The sequence below is a fragment of the Equus asinus genome, chromosome 3 (genome assembly GCF_041296235.1).
Source record: "Equus asinus isolate D_3611 breed Donkey chromosome 3, EquAss-T2T_v2, whole genome shotgun sequence".
Lineage (NCBI taxonomy): Eukaryota > Metazoa > Chordata > Mammalia > Perissodactyla > Equidae > Equus > Equus asinus.
The window spans coordinates 76,170,211-76,192,012 of NC_091792.1; the positions used below are offsets into that span (position 1 = coordinate 76,170,211).

Consider the following 21,802-nt stretch of genomic DNA (forward strand, 5'->3'; position numbering starts at 1 on the left):
AGGCAAGCTGCAGGGTGCTCCTCTCCTACTGCCCCGCATGTATGCACTCACGGAGAGGGCCAGGGGAGGGCCAGTATCAGCTCACAGTCACAGATTTCTCACAAGGTTAGTGCCTTAGGGAATAGGAGAGCATGGCTTTCCTGACTCCAGAGTTGAGGGCAGTACCTGCTGATGGAAGGGCATGCCTGATGAGTTCCCTGTCTGTTCCCTAGGGTGTCTGCCTTGTGTGGTCACACTCCTTTGGCAAGCTGTTCTCGGCCTTGTGACTTGACGAAGTCTTTCCCTCTCTGGGTGTCAAAAGATTCATTTGTGATGAGAGGCAGTGTCTGTCAGAAGAACAAATGAGGCCTGGAATGAACCATCAGGCAGAGGGACAGCTTGACTGACTCTGCGGTCTGTTGCAGGCAAAGAGGGTGAGAAAACCACCACTGCCAAACAATGCAAATGGGCCCTTGGAAAAGTAGAAGGGGATGTGAGGCACAGCTGAGGGAAATGGGGACCACTGCCTTCACTGGCAAATGATCACTGGAAGAGTGTGCCCCACACCATCAGAGCCCTGCTGACCCGATACTCAGCCATCGTGAGGGTCACTGCGAGGCCACAGGCACCAGTCACAAGGCGTGTGTAGTTGGAGTGATGGGCTTAAATAAAGGCAAGAGGGCTCCTAAAGGGGTGAGAGTCAGCAGGAACTTTGGGAAAGGTCAGGGACTTGGGGATGGTGTGAGTGGTCCATGACACTCTCCTCAGATTCCCAAGATGCCAGGTGTCTGGATTACAGCCACCTCCACACCCCACCAAAGCAGCCACTGCCACCTCCCCCACCCTTTCTCTCACCACTGCCAATAATATCTCAGCATAGGCCCAATAGAGCGGTGAAAGCTGGGTCCCCAGGTCACATCTGTGGCCTCTGAACCAGACCTGGTTTCATGGGGAAGGGGGGCATGAGGCAGGATGAAATCCACTGAGGCATGGGTGGTGAGGATCCCTGAGTCCCATTCCAGTGTATGGTCATGGCAACTGACAATCTCTGGACCACAAGACAGTCCTTCCAAGACCAGGCCAGAGGCAGCCCGTTCCCTGGTCCCAAAACCTGGGGTACCCAGCTCCTCCCAGGGCAACACAGGAAATGATGGAAGGCCTGTCTCACCACTCACATCCTTCTCCCCACCACTGCCGAGACAATCAACCTCCCTCAGGAGGAAGGACATGGTCGGCAAGGACCCGGATGAAGCTGGTGCTACCTCCCATGTCAGGCACATGACATGCACAGGAGCTTCCTCCCAAAACAGGGGCAATGACACCTTCCAGAAAACCTTCAGGACTCAGGGCCCTTTCCTCTGTCCTTGCCCCACTGACAGAGTCTTGGCCCAAATGAGTGGGACAGTCAGCCTCCTTTGGGTATATCAGGCAAGCCTTAGGGTGGTCTCCCTCTGCCCCTCCTCGGTAGACTCAGGGAGTGGGCCAGGAGAGGGCTTCTCTCAGCCCTTCTTGTCAGGTATCTCCCAAGGGGAGCACCCTAGGCAGCAGCAATGCAGGCTTTCCTCAGTCCAGAGTGGAGGGTGGGAACCGCTGATAGGAGAGCATGCCTGTGGGTTTCCCCTTCATTCCCTGGGTGGCATGCCTGTGCTGCCACACTCCTTTGGCAAGCCTTTCTCAGCCTTCTGACTTGACACAGCCTTTCCAACTCCTGGGGAAGAAAGGTTCATTCGTGATGAGAGGCTGTGTTTTTTCCAGCAATAAGTGAGGATGGGGATGAACCAGCTGGCACAGGGAGAGTCTTGCTGCCCTTCTGGGTCAGATGTGAGCAAACAGGGCTGGAAAATCTCTTCCAAGGAGGCAGCAGTGACCTGAGCGGAACGGGGGAAGGGGATGTGAAACACAGCTGAAGGAAAGCAGGCAAGCCAGAGTGCGCCTCCCCCTGTGCCTTGTGGCTGTGCACTCAGGGAAAGAGCCAGGAGAAGGTGTCTCTCCGCCCTTATTCTAGGATTTCTGGCAAGGGTAGTGCCCCAGGCAGCAGGACATCAGGCTTGTCTGACTCCTGGAGCTGAGGGTGAGTCCTGCTGAGGGAAGAGCTTGCATGGAGGGCTCCTGGTTTGCTCCCTAGGTGGCCTGTCTGCCTTGCCACACTACTGAGCAAGGCATTCTGGGACTTCTGAATAGACAGGGCCTTTCCTCCTCCTGGAGTCAAAGGGTTCATTTGTGATGTGGGGCTGTGATTTTTCTACCAGTCACTGAGGCCTGGAATGAGCCAGCTGGCAGAGAGACAGCCTGGGTGTCCTCCCCTAGTCGTTGTTGGAAAACAGGGTCAGAAGGCCTCCCCGTGAGAAGGCCAGCAGCCACCTGAGCCGAAGGTCAGAAGGGGAGGTGAGAAACAGGAGAAGGAAAGGTGGACCCTAGTTCACCTTTGAACATTTCTACCCCAGGAGGAGGGAAGACTGTGCCTAGTCTGTCAGAAGGCCTGGAGCTCCTTGCAAAGAAGAGCGGCACAGCAGACTGGCCACCTACGTAACGGATGGGGCATCCCCCCAGGTAAGTGCTTGCACTGGGAGGACCCACCCACATGCCACTCTGGGGCAGAGGGAGAGGAGAACCCTATAACTTGCCGACTTTCCCAAAGAGGGCCAGCCAACGCAGCCCCTCGAGCCAAGACGGTGTCCATGGGACTGCTAGGAAGGAAAGAGCCCTGGGTCCAGAAAGTTTTCGGTGAAGGGTCATCAGCTCTATCAGAGGTAGAAGCTGCTGGAATTCTGGTGTGCCCGACCTGGGAGCTGCTGCCCGCCGCACCCGGGTCCTTAGTGCCCTGCCTGGGCTCCCCAGGGAGGATGCCAGACTTAGTCTTGGCCTTGGCCTGAGGGATGCCTGCGGTGATGGGGGCGTTCCACAGTTGCCTGGGCTTCCCTGGGAGAGTCAGAGATCCCTGGGTGGTGGCCTTATGGAACGGGCCACCTCTGGCCAAGTCTAGGGGAGGGAGCCGCCTCAGGGTCGAGATGGGTGGTGGCCAGCATCATCCTCACCAGGAGCAGCCCTCGGGGATCTTTCGCAGGGATTGTGTCACGCCCCGCCTTCCCCGTCGGATGCTATCCTCCTGCACCCAGATCCAGGTTGGAGGCCACGGATGACGCCTGGAAACTGCCTTTCAGCACCCTGTCTGGCCTTCCCTGCGCCTTGTAGGGCAGCGGTGGGAGAAAAACCTGTAGGGACGGCTGGACGTTGGCTTCGTGGGCTGCCACGTGGGCATCCAGAATCTTGGGGACCTGAGGAGAGGAGGGCAGGTGCACCCATGGCCTCTCTACCTCCCCGACCTGACCTAGGGTTCTGACTGACTCTCACGACTGTGGGAGCCCTGCTCCCTGGCCTGAGGACCATTCCTCCCACTGTGCATGCACGGGTGGGAGGGAGGGGTGGGGGGAGGAATCCGGCCTCTGGCCTCACTGGGAGCCCCGCACTGGGTGGGGGGGATCTGGCGGGGTGGGGGCGCCCTCTGGCGGAGGCCCCGTGCAGCTGCCAGGGAGCTGGGGTTCCCACTTCCTTCAGGGCTTCTCATGACCCTTTCCCCTCTCTGCTCAGGTAGCTGCTTTCCTCCTTGGAAGAGGTTTTCTGGCCCTGTTTGCTCCCAACTGACCCAGAAGGGCAGCAAGACTCCCTGTGCCAGCTGGTTCATCCCCATCCTCACTTATTGCTGGAAAAAACACAGCCTCTCATCACAAATGAACCTTTCTTCCCCAGGAGTTGGGAAAGCTGTGTCAAGTCAGAAGGCTGAGAAAGGCTTGCCAAAGGAGTGTGGCAACACAGGCATGCCACCCAGGGAACGAAGGGGAAACCCACAGGCATGCTCTCCTATCAGCGGTTCCCATCCTCCACTCTGGACTGAGGAAAGCCCGCATTCCTTCCGCCTAGGGTGCTCCCCTTGGGAGATACCTGACAAGAAGGGCTGAGAGAAGCCCTCTCCTGGCCCACTCCCTGAGTCCACCGAGGAGGGGCGGAGGGAGACCACCCTAGGGCTTGCCTGATATACCCAAAGGAGGCTGACTGTCCCACTCATTTGGGCCAAGACTCTGTCAGTGGGGCAAGGACAGAGAAAAGGGCCCTGAGTCCTGAAGGTTTTCTGGGAGGTGTCACTGGCCCTGCTGGGAGAGGGAGCCCCTGGGTGTGTCATGTGCCCGACATGGGAGGTAGTGCCTGCTTCATCTGGGTCCTTGCTAGCCATGCCCTGCGTCCCAAGGGAGGTTGATTGTCTCGGCAGTGGTGGGGAGAGGGATCTTCGTACCTCACAGAGACCTCCCCTAATCTAAGAGATGCCCTCTGAACTCAGAGAGACCTCTCCTGACCTCACAGAGCCCTCGCCTGACCTCAGAGACACCCCATCTGACCTCACCTGGATCTCCCCTGACCTCACAAAGAAACCCTCTCACCTCACAGAGACCTACCAAGACCTCACAGAGACCCCTTTCTGTCCTCAAAGGGCCCTCCTATGACCTCAAAGAGACCTACTCTGATGTCACATCCTCCGCTGAACTCATAGAGACCCCCTCTGACCTCACAGAGACATCCCCCTGACCTCACAGAGATGTCCAACATCACAGATCTCATAGAGATCACCCCATCTGATCTCATAGAGATGTCAAGTGACCTCAGAGACCACCTCTGACTACAGTGACCCCTTCTCTGACCTCAAAGAGAACCCTGGTGATGACACAGAAACATCCCCTGACATCATAGATTCCTCCCCTGAACTCAAAGACCTCCCTGACCCCAGAGACATCCCTGATCTCATAGGGACCTCCTGTGACCACACAGAGAACTCCTCTGAAATCACAAAGACTTCCTCTGACATCAAAGAGACGTTAGCTGACCTCAGAGACCTACTGTGACCTCACAGGGACCTCCCCTGACTTCACAGAGACCCCATTTGGCCTCACAGAGACCTCCTCTGTTCTCAAAGAGATGCCATCTGACCTCACAAACTCATCCTCTGGTTTCATAAAGACACACCCTGACCTCAAAGAGACCCCACAGAGACTTCCTCTGACATCACAGGGACCACCTTTGACATCACAAAGTCCTTCCTGACCTCACAGTGACCCCCTCTAACCAAACAGAGACCCCCCTGACCTCACAGAGACCTCCTTGATCTCACAGAGGTCTGCTCTGACCACACAGAGACCTCCCCTGACCTCACAGAGAGCCCTCTGACTTCACTGAGGCCTCCTCTGACCTTGCAGATAGCCCCTCTGACCATACACATACCTCCCTTGCCCTGATGATGACCCGCTCTGACACACGGAGACATCCCCTGATCTCACAGAGACCTCCATGACCTTGCTGAGACCCCATCTCACATCAAGAGACCTCCCTAACCTCACAGAGACCAACTGTGCCCTCACAAAGACCTCCCGTGACCTCACTGAGAAACCCTTTGACCTCACAGAGACCTCCCCACACCTCATAGAGACTCCCTCAGATGACACAGAGACCTCACATCACCTCACAGTGATGTCCTCTGGGCTAGCAGAGACCTCCTGCGAACTCAGATAGACCACTTTGACCTCAGAGAGAACTCCCCTGACCTAAAAGAGAACTCCCTGACCTAAAAGACCTCCCCTGACTGCACAGATACCTCCCCTGAGCTCACAGAGACCTCCCTGACCTCAGAGACCTCAGTGGCATCAGAGACCTCCACTGAACTCAGAGACATCAAGTGAGCACAAAGAGACCTCTCTGATCTCAAAGACACCTCCCTGACATCAAAGAGACCTGTGTGAGGTCACAGAGACATCCAGTGATGTCACAGAGACCACTCTGACCTCACAGAGACCTCATGTGACCTCACAGAGACCTCCAGTGACCTCAAAGAGACCATCTTTATCCTCAAAGAGACCTCTCCAACCTCACAGAGACATTCTCTGAACACACAGAGACCTCCCTGCCCTCTGAGACATTCTCTGATCTCACAGAAACCTCCCCTGACCTGGAATAGACCTCCCCTGTCTCACAGAGACCTTGCCTGACATCACAGATACCTCCCTGTCTTTGAGGACCGCTCCTGACCTCAGAAAGACACCCTCTGATCTCACAGAGACCTTCCCTGACCTATCGAGACCCACTTTTATCTCATAGAGACCTCCCCTGATGTCACATAGACATCCCCTGAACTCACAGAGGCCTGCCTGAACTCACAGAGATCTCCTTGATCTCAGAGACCTCCCATGACCTCACAGATACCCACTCTGACCTCACAGAGAGCTGATCTTGCCACACAGAACTTGGTCTGACTTCACAGAGACCTCCCCTGACATCACAACATGCTCTCTGACCTCACTGTGACAAGATCTAATCTCACAGAGACCTCTGATCTCACAGAGACCTCCTTGAAATCACAGAGGTCTCTCCTGACCTCACAGAGACCTCTCTGCCATCTGAGAAACACCCAGATCTCACAGAAATCTCCCCAGACATCAGATAGGCCTCCCTTCTCTCACAGAGACCTCGCCTACCATCAGAGACACATCTCTGTCCTCACAGACCTACCCTGACCTGAGAGACAGCCCCTCTGACCTCACAGAGATATCCCTTACTTCACAGAGACATCCTTGACTTCACAGAGACCTCTCCTACCTCACAGAGACTTTACTTGACTTCATAGACACACCATCTGGCCACAAAGAGACCTCCCCCTAACTCACAGAAAGCCCCTCTGACCTCATTGAGACCTCCCCTGGCCTCACAGATACACACTCTGATGTCACAGAGACCTCCCAAGACCTCACCGAGAACTCCCATGACCCCACAGAAACCACCTCTGACCCCACAGAGTACTCCCTGACCTCACAGAAGCCACAGCTGACATCAAGAGACCTCTCTGACCTCAGAGAGACAACCCTGACCTCAGAGAGACAACCCTGACCTCAGAGAGACATCCCCTTACATCACAGAGACCTACCCTGATCTCACAGAAACCTCCCCTTATATCATAGATATCTCCTCTGACCTCACAGAGAATTCCTCTGACAACACACAGACCTCTGCTGACCTCGGAGACCTCATATCCCCTCGCAGAAGCCTCCTTTGAACTCAGAGAACTCCCTTGATTTCAGAGATCTCCCTGACCTGACAGAGACCTCCCATGAAGACACAGAGAACTGTGGGGGACTGGAATTGGCCATCCCAAGATACGTCTCTTTAGCATGAGGATTATTTTGGGCTGGTTAATTTTAAAAACTGCAGACATGGGGGCTGGCCCGATGGCCAAGTGGTGAGTTTGCGCGCTCCTCTTCAGTGGCCCAGGGTTTTGCTAGTTTGAGTCCTGGGTGTGAACATGGCACCGCTCATCAAGCCATGCTGAGGCAGCATCCCACATGCCACAACTGGAAGGACCAACAACTAAGAATACACAGCTGTGTAGAGGGGCGCTTTGGGGAGAAAAAGGAAAAATTTAAAAAAATTTAAAAATCTTTCAAAAAACTGCAGACATGAGAGAAACTCTGAAAAGTAGAATTTACTTACCCTCTGTTAAGAGATATTTACATTTGTAAAGGAAATCTCCATCTGTAAAGATATCTCCCTTTCTGTACCAGGAAGAAGGGGGATGACCTTATCTCTAGAAACTCTTATCAATGCAGAAGGCAAGGACTTATATCTGTATATAACCTTACTCTTGTGTACTGTGCTTTTCTGACAATCTCCCATAACTGACTCCCTCCACCCCCAACATCCTCCTTTGTCTTTAGCTGAAGATGGTATTTAAGGTGAGGTCTCTCCCATGTATACATGTTATAAAGCTTTAATTTTCTCCTGCTATTCTGTCTCATGTGAATTTAATTCATTGTACAGCCAGAAGGACCCAGAGTGGATGGAGGAAATGTCTTCCTCCCCTGCAGAACTCTGACCTCACAGAGATGACCCTGAACTCAGAGACCTGCATGGCCACCCAGAGACCTCCCCTGACATGAAAGACCACCCATGATCAAACGGAGACAACATCTGTCCTCACAGAGACTCCCTCTGACCTCACAGAGGCCTCCCCTGACCTAACAGAGAACTTCCCTGGCCACATGGCTCTCCCATGTGATCAGAGGCAACCCCTCTGACCTCACAGAGACCAAATCTGACCTCATAGAGACCTGCCCTGACCTCACAGAGACACCCACTTACCTCACAGAGACCCACCCCTGAACTCATGGGGAGTGCCCCTGACCTCACAGATACCTCCCCTGACCTCACATATACCCCCTCTGACCTCACAGAGTCCTCCCTTGAATTCACAGTGACCCTGTCAGAACTGACAGGGACCTGCCCTTATCACTGACTAGTTGTCCTGAGGAACTCAAGAGTGGGTTTACAAGAATTTAACTTTTTCCAAATTTTTTCCTTTTGTTATGTTAAGAAGATGCCATCACCAACCTCCTGGTGCCAGACCAGACCTTCCCACAAGAGCTACATGTATGACCTTTGCCTTATTTTTAATGCTAAGTTCTCTCCAGGAGGAGCGTAGGCCTTGTTACCATCACCTGCAGTGTGTGTGGAAGCATGCTTTCTATCTGAGTCTGTGCAAGAGGATACTCACCTCTCCCTTTTGAATATTCATTCCCCATCTGAAATAAATGTCCCTCCTTCCCTTTGTCTGGGGACACCATGACTCTGGAAATGATTCCTCATGGTCTCCTATTTGCTGCAAATATAGCTTACTTTGTGAGACAACTACTTCTGGTAGAGAGTCTGATGTAACTCACCAGGATGGAACGCGTTTTGCTTTCAGTAACAAATTGGCACCCAATATCGGGTTTGCCTCTTTGTGGTGCTCATGTTGCCAGCTTGATGTCTCCGCCCCCTCGGGAGACCCAGCAGCAGCTGCACTGAGCGCGTTGCTCTGTGGATCTTTCAATGGAGGTGAGTGGCGCCAACCGCACAGCATGGCTATAAGATTTATTTCTTTAAGTTGCCTCATAAAGTCTTCCTGTTAATGTCTGGCTTCAGGGTTTGAGTCCCATCTGGGGGTAGCCTGGCTCAGGGGAGTGAGAGTCCCCTCTGAATGGAAGGATTGCATGACCCAGCTACTCAGGATGAGACGATGCTTGGCTCTGGTGAAACAGGAGCAATCCCTGTTGACTAGTCTAGGGTTCCGGATCCCTCTGGAGAATGAATCTCCTCTGGAATGATGAGGTGGGGCTTTTAGGCTCCCACCCGAAGTCACTGAGTCTGTCTTTGTGTTATGTCTGTGATCGGAGAGGGGTCCCCTTAGATGCGGTCAAGCCCCCTCTGGAGTTGGTGAGTCTGTTTTTTTGTCATTGGTTTTTGTTGAGGATGCTCGACATCAATCTTGTTTGTCCACAGTCTGGCTTTTCTGGACTCCTAGGTCTCTTTCCTTGCCCTCCCTATCACTGACCCCTGGGTGAAACCCAGTGTTCACCCAGTATTATTTTCCCTTTTCCGGCACTTGGTTCTGGCATGTCCGGCAGGTAGTTTCTGCGAATCAGGCACCTGGTTCTGGCGTATCCAACAGGTGGTTCTGGCGTGTCTGGCAGGTGGTTCCAGCATGCCTTGCAGGTGGTCCAGTCGTGTCTGGACCCTGGTTTTGGCGTGTGCGACACATGTTTCTGGAGTATCCGTCCGGTGATTCCAGTGCATCCAGCAGGTGGTTCTCGCAAATCTGGCAGGTGGTTCTGGCGTGTCCAGCAGTTGGTTCTGGCGTGTCGGGCACCTGGTTCCAGTGTGTCTGGCAGGTGGTTCCGGACCATCCGGCAGCAGGTTGTACTGTGTCCCCTACCTGATTCCCACGTGTGTGGGGGGTGGTTCCGGTGTGTCTTAATGGTGGTTCCAGTGTGTCCGGTGGGTGATTCCAGCATGAGTCCTGGGTGGTTCTGGTGTATAAGGAGCTTGGTTCTGTCATATCCAGCAGGGAATCTTGGCTTGTCCGGCAGGTGGTTCCAGAGAGTCAAGCAGTTGGTTCCAGACTGTCGGGCAGGTGGTTCAGGTGTGTCCAGCAGGTAGTTCAGGCCTGTCTGGAAGGTGGTTCCGGCGTGTCTGACACCTGGTTCTGGCATATCTGACAGGTGGTTCCGCCGTACCCGGCGTGTGGTTCCGAAGTGTCTGTCAAGTGGTTCAGGCATATCCGGCAGGTGGTTCAATCTTGCCTGACACGTGGTTCAGTTTTGTCTGGCAGGTTGTTCTGGCATATCCGGTGGGTGCTACTGGCTTATCATTCAGATGGTTCTGGCGTGTCAGGCAGGGGGTTCCTGTGTGTCTGGCATGAGCTTCTGGGATGTCTGGAAGGTGGTTCTGACCTGTCCATTGGGTGCTTCCGGTGAGTCTGGCAGTTGGTTCCCGCATGTCTGGCGGGTGATTCCAGCATGTCTGGCAGGTGGCTACGGCATGTCTGGGACCTGATTTCATCGAGTCTAGTTGGTGGTTTCAGCATCTCCAGGTGATGGTTCTGGCATGTCCGGCATGTTGTTCTGAAGTTGGTTCTGGCGTATCCAGGACCCGGTTCCAGCATATCCACCAGGTGATTTCGGCGTGTCTCGCACATTGCTCCAACGTGGCAGGCGAGTGGTTCTAGCTTGTCCGGCTGGTCGTTCTGGCGTGTCCACCAGAGGGTTCCAGCGTGTCCTGAAGGTGGTTAAGGAGTGTCAGGCAGGTGGTTCAGTCTCGTCCAGCAGGTGGTTCAGGCTTCTCCAACAGGTGTTTCAGTCATGTCCAGCACCTGGTTCAGGTGTGAGACACCTGTTTATGGTGTATCAGGCATGTGGCTCCATAGTGTCTGGCAGGTCTTCAGTCATGTCCGGCACCAGGTTTCGGCGTGTGCCACAACTGTTTCTGGCATATCCAGCAGGTGCTTCCAACGTGTCCGGCAGGTGGTTCACAAAAGTCTGGCAGGTGGTTCGGGCGTGTCCAGCAGGTGGTACTGGCGTGTTGGACATCTGGTTTTAGTGTGCCTGGCATGGTGCTTCAGAATGTCAGACTACCCGCCGGACATGCTGGAACCACATTCTGGCCATGCCTGAACCACCTGCTGGACACCCTGAACCACCTGCCAGATACGCGTGAACCACTTGATGGAAACTCCAGAACCACATGCTGGGCACGCCGGAACCACTTGTCAAGTACACCAGAATCAGGTGCCGGACAAGCTGCAACCACCTGCTTGACTTGCCGGAACCACTGCTGGACATGCCAAAATCACCTGCCAGAAACGCTGGAAACAGGCAGCTTATATGCTGGAAAAACCCGCCAGACATGCATGAACCACCGGCCGGGCACACTGGAACCACCACTCAGACACACCGCAACCACCTGCCAGACATGCCAGAACCAACTGCCGGACACGCCGGAAGCACCCACCAGACACGCCGGAACCACCTTCTGAACGTACCAGAACCACATGCCAGTCACACAGGAACCACCTGCCAGACACACCGGAACCATCTGAGGGAAGTGGCGGAGTCACCCACTGGACATGACAGAGCCACCTTCTGGACATGCCGGAACCACCTCACTGACACGCCGGAACCACCTGCCAGACACTTCGGAACCACCTGTTGGATATGCCGCAACCAGGTACCAGATACTCTGAAACCACCTGCCGTATATGCCAGAGTCAGGTGCCAGACATGCCACAAACACGTGCCACAGAGGCCGGAACCACCAGCGTAACACGTCGGAACAACCTGCTGGACACACCAAAATCACCTGCCGGATACACCAGAACCAGGTCCTGGGTACGCCAGAAGCAATTTCTGGAAAAGGCCAGAACAACCTGCTGGACACACCGGAATCACCCCTGGACATGCGGGAACCAATGGCCAGACATGCTGGAACCAACACCTGGACACTCTGAAAGTACCAACCGCACACGACGGAATCAGGTCCTGGACACATGGTAGCCACCTGACGGACACACTGGAACCACATTCAGAGCATACCGGAACCACATGCCAGACATGCAGGAACCACCTGCCAGAAACCATGGAACCCACTGTCAGATACGCCGGAACCAGGCACCCAGTACGCTGAAGCCACCTGCCGAATATGCCAGAACCATGTGCCAGCCACGCTGGAACCATGTGATGGATACACCAGAAACAGGTACAGCAGAGGCCAGAACCAGGTGCCTGAAATGCCAGAACCACCTGCTTGACACACCTGAACCACCTGTCAGTCTTGTGAGAACCACTTGCCGGATACACCAGATGCAGGTGTCACACATGCCAAAACCAGGTGCTGACATGACGGAACCACCTGCAAAACATGCCAGAACCAGGTGCTGGACATGCTGGAACCACCTGCCGGACACGTCGAAATCCCCTGCCGGATACACCGGAACCACATGTCACATGTGCTGGAATCGCCTACCAGACATGCCGGGACCACCTGTTGGATACGCCGGAACCAGGTGCCTGATTCACTGAAACTACCTGCCGGACGCGCCAGAATCAGCTGTCGGACACGCATGGAAAACACACAGGATATGTCGAAATCACCTGCATGATATCCCATAACAATGTGCCAGAAAATAAAGTACCTAGGATGTGTGAAATCCTATTGAGGCATATTCATATAATGCATTTATTATCATCTTTCTCGCTTTTTCTGTTTTATTGTTATTATCATTTATTTTGAGGAAGATTAGTCCTGACTAACATCTACCACCAATCCTCCTCTTTTTGCTGAGGAAGACTGGCCCTGAGCTAACATCCATGCCCATCTTCCTCTACTTTATATGTGGGACTCCTGCCACAAAATGGCTTGATGAGTGGTGCATAGGTCTGCACCCAGGATCTGAACCGGCAAACTCCAGGCCACTGAAGGAGAACATGCAAACCTAACCACTGTGCCACCAGGCTGGCCCCAAGCTTTCTGTTTTTCTAAGCAATTTCAATTCTTGCATTTGTTTCACCAGCAGTGGTATCATCATCTTGGACAGTTTCCTCCAGAGTCACAGTATCTAAAATTTGGAGCATTTCTGTTGCTTGTTTGGATAAGTGATGTCAGAATGTCTAGTAAATCTTCCCTAGGAGAACTGTCTAAAAGACATCTCAATTTAGCAACTGCAGGGACATGTATATTCAACATTTCAATCAATAGTAGTTCATTTTTGTAGAACTCTTCTGATAATTCTCCTAGTTTCTCTTTAGTTTTACAGGTGTTGAAAAATTCCTCAAGGCAGCCCACCAGTTCCGCTTTAACGACAGGATATGACTTCTCTTTTAAATCTGTACCATCTGCAAACAGCACAGGTGTGTGGTCAACAAAAGTGGGTGGGAATTGGGCTGGGTACTGCCCACAATCTGAACCATCAGTGCAGCTGCCCCAATCCTGTGCAGTGGAGGCAGATCCTGAGTATTGCTGGCGATGTAGGTCATGCTGGGGATGAGACTTAGGATGGTGCTCTGCAGCCCTCGAGCAGGCAGCTCCACACCAGCTGCAGGTTGCAAGTCCAGTCCACACTGGGTGCACATGGGGGAGCTTGGAAGCAGGCAGCCATCTGGGTGAGCAGCAGCAGGAAGTGGCTGAAGAAAAATTATGGGAAGAGGAGGGGAAAAAATGTATAATAAATAAAGCTTGCCTTGTTATGCAGATAAATCTCTCAGTTAAAAAAATTCTCTAGGGGTTGGCCTGGTGGTTCACTGGTTAAGTGCGCACGTTCTGCTTCGGTGGCCTGGGGTTCGCCGGTTCTGATCCCTGGTGCAGACATGGCACTACTTGGCACGCCATGCTCTGGCAGGTGTCCCACATATAAAGTAGAGGAAGATGGGCGTGGATGCTAGCTCAGGGCCAGTCATCCTCAGCAAAAAGAGGAGGATTGGCAGCAGTTAGCTCAGGGCTAATCTTCCTCAAAAAAAAAAAAAATTCTCTAGGGGCTGGCCTGGTGGCACACGGGTTAAATTCACACATTCTGCTTTGATGGCCTGGGGTTCACCAGTTCAGATCCCAGGTGCGGACCTACACAACACTTATTGAGCCATGCTGTGGCAGGCATCCCACGTATAAAGTAGAGGAGGATGGGCACGGATGTTAGCTCAGGGCCAATCTTTTTAAGCAAAAGAGGAGGGTTGGTGGGGAATGTTAGCTCAGGGCTAATCTTCCTCAAAAAAAAATTCTCTAAGAGTCATTCTCTTTCTGGTGCAGATGCTTTTACTAATGGAAATTTCCTTTAGAAACATAAATTTCCGTTCCAAAGAGGAAGTCTATCCTTCATTTAAAGCAGTCAAGGTGGAGATGAAGAGTTTTTCCTGCATCTGCTGGCTCTCGATTGCTTTTGGCTCCAAATAATTTGTATGTCAAAGTACCATACTTTGGGCATCTTCAGCATTCCTTCAAGAAGAAACAACTTGTTCTTGGAAGTCTCTGTCTCCTCCCCAACCCAGATGCACTCAAGCTGTTAGGGGCCAACAGCAAACAAGGTTCTGCCACAAGATGCTTTGGGGAAGCCTCTTCACCCTCAAAGGCCTGAGACACACTAGAGGGATAGATCACTGCAGGTTCTTCAGCCATTGAAAATAATATAAACAGCTCCATTCTCATAAATTTAACAACTTGAAAACAAGGAACAATTTACCTAAAATTTCAAACTAACAAAACTCAACCAAGATGATAGTATTTTCCTCGATCGGGCACTGCCAGCCAAGCTTTTTGCCACAAAACTCAAGACTTGGATTCATGTGACACACCTAAAGAAAGCACAAAACCCTGGGGGACTGCACATCATTTGGTGACTTAAAAATAAAGATTTCTCCAAATGGAAGCAGACAGTATCTGATGCGAAGGTTTCCAAGGTGTCCGGACCAGGTCTGTTGGAAGTTTGTCTGCCAAACCTTTGATGATGACATGACACTTCAGATCATCTCCAATGCCTATGATCTTGATAACACGCAAACTTTAGGTCAAAAGTGCCAGAGAGTTCTCCTTCCTCTCACTCCGTGTTCCTCAAATGTGGCCACGATAGGTTTCCAATCTGTGTGTTTTTCCTCCAACATGGGACATGACTCCCAGAGAAGGTCCTTCCTGGCATCGAGGGACGAGAGGCTACTGAAACTGGAAAAATCTGACTGCAGATCAACAATGCTTTCAGAGAAATATCACAATCAAAATGGGGACATGTGAAAGTTAATAAACGGAAACGTAGTTGAAATAGTGTTGGAAGGCTAATAGAGGGAGTTCTCATGCCCTATGTCAAAAGCGCAGTGCAACAGGAAGAATAAAGACTTTCTCTTCCTGACCAGTCAGAAACTAAGCCAAGGAGAGACTGTCACAACTCTGCCGATGAAAAGCCACTGCCCTCAAGACTGTGTCCAATAGCCCCCCAATTTTCCCCACTCTGAGATAAAAGATCTTCTCCTCTCTTTCTTGCTGGGTGCTCCTGCATAGCTTGCCATGGTTTCACACTCCAAATGGCTATTCTTTGCTAATCCCAGGTAAACCAATTTTCGCCAGAGAAATAACTGGCTGTCTATTTGTTTAAGGTCAAGACTTGTTAATAAGCCAGAGATGTAGAGAAAACATTTGATAAAATCGAACTCCTGTTTGTCATAAAATTTTCTAGCAAGTTTGAAATAGATGGAAATTACTTTCACTTGTTGAAGGTCATCTACAGAAAATGCACAGTTGACTTCATGCTTAACAGGGAAAGACTAAAGGATTCTCCCCATAATAAGGAACAAGGAAAGGAATACCACTTTCACTATTCTTATTCAATAAAATACTGAAGCTTCTGGCAATAACAGAAGTAAAGGAAATAAAAGCCATAGAGTTTAGAAAGGAAAAATATAACCATTCTTAGTTTCATTGTTGTCTGTGTAAAAAAGTCTGGGAATCTACAAAAAAAAAAAAATCAGAACTAATACATGAGTACAAAAAGTTCACCAAGTACAAGATCAACACACAAAAGACCATTTTATTTCTACAACTAATGATGAACCTGCAGATGATAAACTTGAAAATGCTGTATCATTTAAAACCACTCCGAAGAACATGAAACATTCAGGCATATATTCAGGAACATGTGTACAGGATCTGATGCTGAAAATTATAAAATACCGATTACGGTAATTAAAGAAGATGCAAATAAATTGAGAGCCTTACTATTGTCAAAGACAAATGCAACAGACATTAGTTAAAGTGGTGAAAGCAGATTTTATTCAGTAACGGCTCACAGAAGCTGAGCTGCGCTCAGATTTGTACGCAGGTGAATTTAGAATTTTAAAGGGAATGAAGGAGCAGGGTTCAGGGGCTCAGTGGAGTCAAAGAAGTGAAAAAGTACAAAGGTTGGTCAGTGTAACTGTGATTAGACCCACTGTGTTCGTTACTTTGCAGTTATCAAAGTTAGGATTCTATCCTCACTCAGAAGTTGAGAGAAAGAGTCTCTATCTGTCTTAATGATCGTATTTCAAAGGAGTGGCTCTTAGGTCCTTTAGAGAATTGTGAGAGATACATATCGACAGTTGTAAGCCCTCTTTAGTAAATACTCTAAGGAGGGGGATCAGAGGCCTATAATTGGGTGTTGACTAAAATAAATAGCAAATTTTTCTGTCAGCTTTGAGCTCTCAGGAAGGCATTTTAATGGTGGGCTGGAGTCATTCCGGTTACACAGCCTTATGCTGCTAGAAGCCACGCCAGAGTTTGGTTGAGTCTCCTCCTGGTGTGGGGGTTTGGAAGGAGTTGTTATGTGCTGAGAATTCTGCAGTCCTCACCATACTACTGGATAGAATAAAGAGTACAGGTCTCAATTATCCCCAAATTGATCTATAGGTCTAATATTATTCTAATAAAAATTCCACCACAGTTTGTAGACAGAGACACCTTTTTCTAAAATTTATATAGAAAGGCACATAGCTGAGAGTAGCTAAAACAATCGTGACAGGAAGAATAATGTGGCAGTAAACACTTTAACAATATTTAGTATTGCCTTGTAGATAGTGTAATCACAGCATCGTCATTTTCATTGTAGGACAGCTACATAAATCAATGGAACAGAGTAGACAATCCAGAAATGGACCACAGAGTTATACCCTAGTGATCTCTGACACCAAGAGTGAACCTTAATGTAAATTATGGACTTTGAGTGATAATGGTGTGCCTATGTATGTTCATCAATTGTGAGAAGTATACTACTCTGACGAGAGATATTGACAACAGAAAGGTTATGCATATGTGGGGGCAGGGACTATATGAGAACACTGTATATTTCATTAAATTTTGCTGTAAACGTAAAACTGCTCTAAAAAGTAACATCCGTTTATTTTTTAATAGGCAATACAAGAATACCTTGTGGTGATAAAACTAGTCATTATTTTAGCTGTGATGGATACACAAACTTGCACTTCTGATAAAATTGTACAGAACTAAATACACAGGAACAAATTAGTACAAGTAAAACTGAAGAAATCTGAATAAGATAGTGGATTGTATCAATGCCAACAAGCTGGCTGTGGTATCATCCTATAGTTTTGCAGAATGTTATCATTGTAAGGAACTGGGTAAAGTGTACACTGGAACTTTTGGAGTTATTCCTTACAGCAGTGTGGAATCTACAACGATCACACTATAAATTTCAATTAAAAATAGTTGGCAAATGGAAAGTCAGTCTATGTTCTAAGTTAGGAAGTTTCATTAAATGGTCAGTCCCATTACTTTATAAATTGAATATAATGCCAATAAAAATTTTAACGAGCTTTTCTGTTGAGTTAGATAAATGATCCTACATGGAAAAAATAAACGCATAAGCTAAGCTAGGAAAATATGGACCAGGAAGAACTCTGAGGGAGGAACTGTTCTATCACACGTTAAAAATATTGCAGAGACTGTAATGTGACAGGAGAGGATTGTTGCATGCACAAGAAGAGGAGAGAAGGGAAAGGGAGGGGAGAGGGTGGCAGAGGTCAGGGGAGTGGGGGAGGGGTGGCCTGATTGGAAGTTGTTGACGTGGGGAAGCGGGAGCTCACTAAGTAGAAGGCAGGCATCCTATGTGATGGTTTAGGGAGCATACGTGGCTTTCTCTGGCGGTCCTGTGTTGAAAGCAGAACGAGAGTTTTGGAAACTGGCAGTTACTGACCAAGTGCTGACTGTTCTGTGCTGAATGCTGCAGGGGCTGTGACTTGGCTTCTTGGGATGTTTACTTCCCACGTTGGGGGTCAGAGTTATACTGTCATATATGATCTGGCCTTTGTCCATTTGTATATTCAGTCTCAAAAAAACAGTCGGTGCACAAATTCATCAGTTAGCTCATCATTAAAAAATCGTCTCTTGGAAAGTTAAACCTTTGAAAGTTAAAAAGATGAAAATGTTAAAAAGATGAAAGATGCCAAATAAGTTTTATAGATGAATATGAAGAAAGTGAATAAGAATCTCAAAATTATCCTTCAACAGATTAGGGTGTCATGAAACAGGTTTCTCAAACTTAAAGTCCTATATTAACATTATTTTCTAAAAAAGAAATTTGGCAAAATGTATTAAAGGACTTCAAACGTCCTTAGCGTTGACTTCATGTTACACTTCTAGTAATTTACAATCAGGAAGTAATTCTAAATAGCAATACGTTTTATCTCCTAAATTGATTTTTTTGTGTAAATTATTGATTAAAAAAAGAAAAAAATGAAATCAAATGTCCAGCAGTTAAGTATATTTACTTGAGAATATATCATGCAAACTACGTTTAAGTAGAGTGTCATTTTTATTATCAGCATAGGAGAAAAGATGAGTTATGGAAGGGATTCTGCTCATGCTCAGTTATTTCCTTTACTTAACATTAAATCTTGAATAAAGTATAATGTCAAGCTGCCTCATTTACTCGTTCATTTTAAAAGCTGAAGACTATTTCCTTGGTTTTTAAATAATGAGGTGTAAAGAAGGGGGTGAGGTGTTGAAAATAACTTCCACTGAGATTGACAGTAGCAACTGCTCTTGATTTTTTTGAGAGTTGTGGGGTCACCCATCAAAGCAGGAATGCTATTTATGTTCAGAAATTAACAATCTGAATTTTATTAGAAATTTTGACTTTTATACACCCTCAAAAAGTAAACTTAGGAATTTATTTTAATTTTTAGCTCTGTTGAGGTATGAGTAATAGACAAAAAATGCACACGTTTTCTATATGTGTATTGATTAGTTTGGACATATGCATACACCCGTCATATCATCACCACAACAAAGTGCTGAACACATCCATGACCTCCAAAAATTTCCTTGTGATTTTTGTGTGTTTTTTTAATCTTAGGAATTTCATGGATTTTAACCTTATGCTCAGATAAAAGAGGGAGAAGATGAGGTGTACGTTGTTTCATTGTGGTACCTTAAGACATAGACTTTCAACATACACATGACTTCTGAAAAGCAACATTTATTACTTTCACAATGAAATATTTTCTCCTATTTCCTTCAAATATATGGCCTTCTTATTCTACCCCCCACCCACTTCCTTTTTGAGTAGGGACTCAGGAGAAATTTCCAATGGTACTAACAAACAGGGTCCAAGGGGTGGCTGCCCCTCAGCCCTGCAGGCTTTTCCCCTGTGAGAAGCGCCCACTTTGCACGTGTGTGAGCCAGTGTGGAACAGGACAGAGTATGTCTGCAGACTGGTTCAGCCTGCTGAGCCCCTTTGCTGCTTCTAACCTATGGCCACAAAAAAGGCTAAATGGAGGGAAATTAAACTTTGATGTGTTGATGATTGAAAAGGAAAGTGCCTTGCTCTCTAAGGGATAAAGTCATTTGGAGGAAAATCAAATAACTATCATAGTTATTTTTTCCTATCTTATTTTTCCACTGAAGGCACTAGATATTTCAATCTGACTTCCTAACACAATCCAGTAGTACCTTCCTTTTCTAAGGCCAATGAACTGTTATGTAAGGGGCTTCTATTGCTTTTTCCAAACCCTCCTGGGATTCTGTTTATCTACTGTTCATTTTTCACCCCCTGCTTTTCAGATTGCTTTGTTCACTGTCCTTGTAAAATAAATGTGGCTCATTAAAATAACCAGCATTAATATGTATCTCTTTCACTGCATTTTATCTAATAAATACGCTGAAGATTTTCTGTATTCTCCATGTGAATCCTTTGTTGAATATTGGAACTGGGACAATCTCTTCACATCCTGTGACTTGCCAATTCCCTCTTGTAATGTGTCTTATGATGAACCGAAAGCCTAAATTTTAATGAATCCCAGTTTACCGATATTTCTTTTATGGAGAGTGTGTCTGTGTGTGTGTGTCTTCTTTGAGAAGTTTTTTCTACCCTGTGGTCCCGAGGATGTTTTCTTATGTTGTCTTCTAGAAGTTTCATTATTTTACCTTTCCCCTTTAGGTCAAAGTGTCCAGGAATTGAGTTTTGTGTATTGTGAGGGTAGGGCTCAAGGTTTCGTTTACATCCATATGCTCATCTCTACGAGTAATAACAGGCAGCATTGGGACAGGTGGACACAAGCCTGGGAGTTAGGGGTCCTGTATTCTCAGCCTTACCCTCCCTTTAAAGCACCCTCTGAACGTGGGCAGGTGATTTTCCCAGTTCTCCCTCCTCTCAGACTCCTTCCTTCCTCTCTTCCTTCTATCCTTCATTCCCCCCTCCCTCCCTCCATTCTTTCCTTCCTTCCTTCCATCTATCCTCCCGAGCATCTGTCCAGGTATCAATCTGTCCAACTGTCCTCCTGCCTGTTCGCCTGTTTCTCCTTCTCTCCTTCCATCCTCTTTCCTCCCATGTCTCAACTTCTCTTCCTTGTCTTTGTTCTTCCTGCTTTCCCTGTGACCCTCCATTTGTCCGCTCTTCCTCTGTCCATCCAGGTATCCCCTCTATCTGTGCCTCTACCTATCTCTTTGTCGCGTCTCTCTCTTCTTCAAGCACACTGTCTCTCTTGGGTTCATCTCACTCACAGGCTCGAACATCCCTCTACTCACACAATCCCTCCTTCTGTCACTCACATTTATGGCTCACCTGTGAATGGTTGTCCTGGGACAGCCACTGCTGGAGTGCAGATGAGCCTGTGGGGCTTCACCCACTGTGTGGGGTCTCTGTGTCTCCCAGACGACAGCCCTTTCCACAGCTCCTGAGCCGGGCAGCATGTTCCTGCCTACTTCCTCATTGCTTGAGCAACCAGAAGCCACCACAGGCCTAGGGGGGCCCCTCTTCCTTCCCCAGAGGAGCTCTCCAGCCCCACAACTCCACTGCCCAATTCTTACTGGGCAGCTGGGAAGCCGAGGTGTGCAATTCTGCTTTGAGGGCAAGCATGCTGATCACAAGGATTATAGCAATATTTCAATCTGATGCAGCCCTCAGAGAGCCCCTGGTCTTGTGAAAGTCACAGAAAATTCTAATACAAGGTGGGATGTTTTGAGGAGAAGCACCTGGCATCCTTTGGGTGAGAAGGGCTCTCTGGAGGAAGTTTTGCCCAATTGGGGTCTTTAAGAAGGAGTAGGAGTTATATAGGGAAATAGGGTGTGGAGCGTGTTCCTGGCAGAGGAAATTGCATGAGCAATGGCCCTGTAGGCAAAAACAGCATAGTGTATGGGAGAATTGACAGGAATTTGGTTTGCCTGAAGCACAAAGCCTAACTCAGAGTGAATGGATCAATAAGGCTGAAGAGTCAGCAGGAGCCAGATGTGCAAGGGCTTTGAGTGCCAGGTCAAGAAGCTTGAACTTAACCCTGAAGGCCTTAGGGAGCCATGGGTGATGCTAGAGCAGGAGTGTTCTAGTGAGATCTTCACTTCAGAAAAATGCTTCTAATGTTCAAGGCAGAGAACATCCTTTAGACAATGCATCCAGTGAGCATGTTAGGGTGTTGGTTCCGGTGAGAAAAGGTAAGACCTACCTGGGACGTGAATG

At 48.9% G+C, this 21,802-nt stretch overlaps 1 long non-coding RNA gene across 2 annotated transcripts; it reads left to right on the forward strand.

Annotated features, from left to right (window-relative positions):
- Positions 1-2,328: 2,328 nt before the first annotated feature.
- On the forward strand, positions 2,329-3,776 carry LOC139044815 (uncharacterized). Of its 2 annotated transcripts, none has more exons than XR_011502077.1 (3): positions 2,329-2,529; positions 3,044-3,272; positions 3,568-3,776. It is a non-coding gene; the product is annotated as an uncharacterized lncRNA (long non-coding RNA). The 2 variants fall into 2 exon arrangements; XR_011502078.1 differs by having other exon boundaries at positions 3,572-3,776.
- The last annotated feature ends 18,026 nt before the right edge of the window (positions 3,777-21,802 follow it).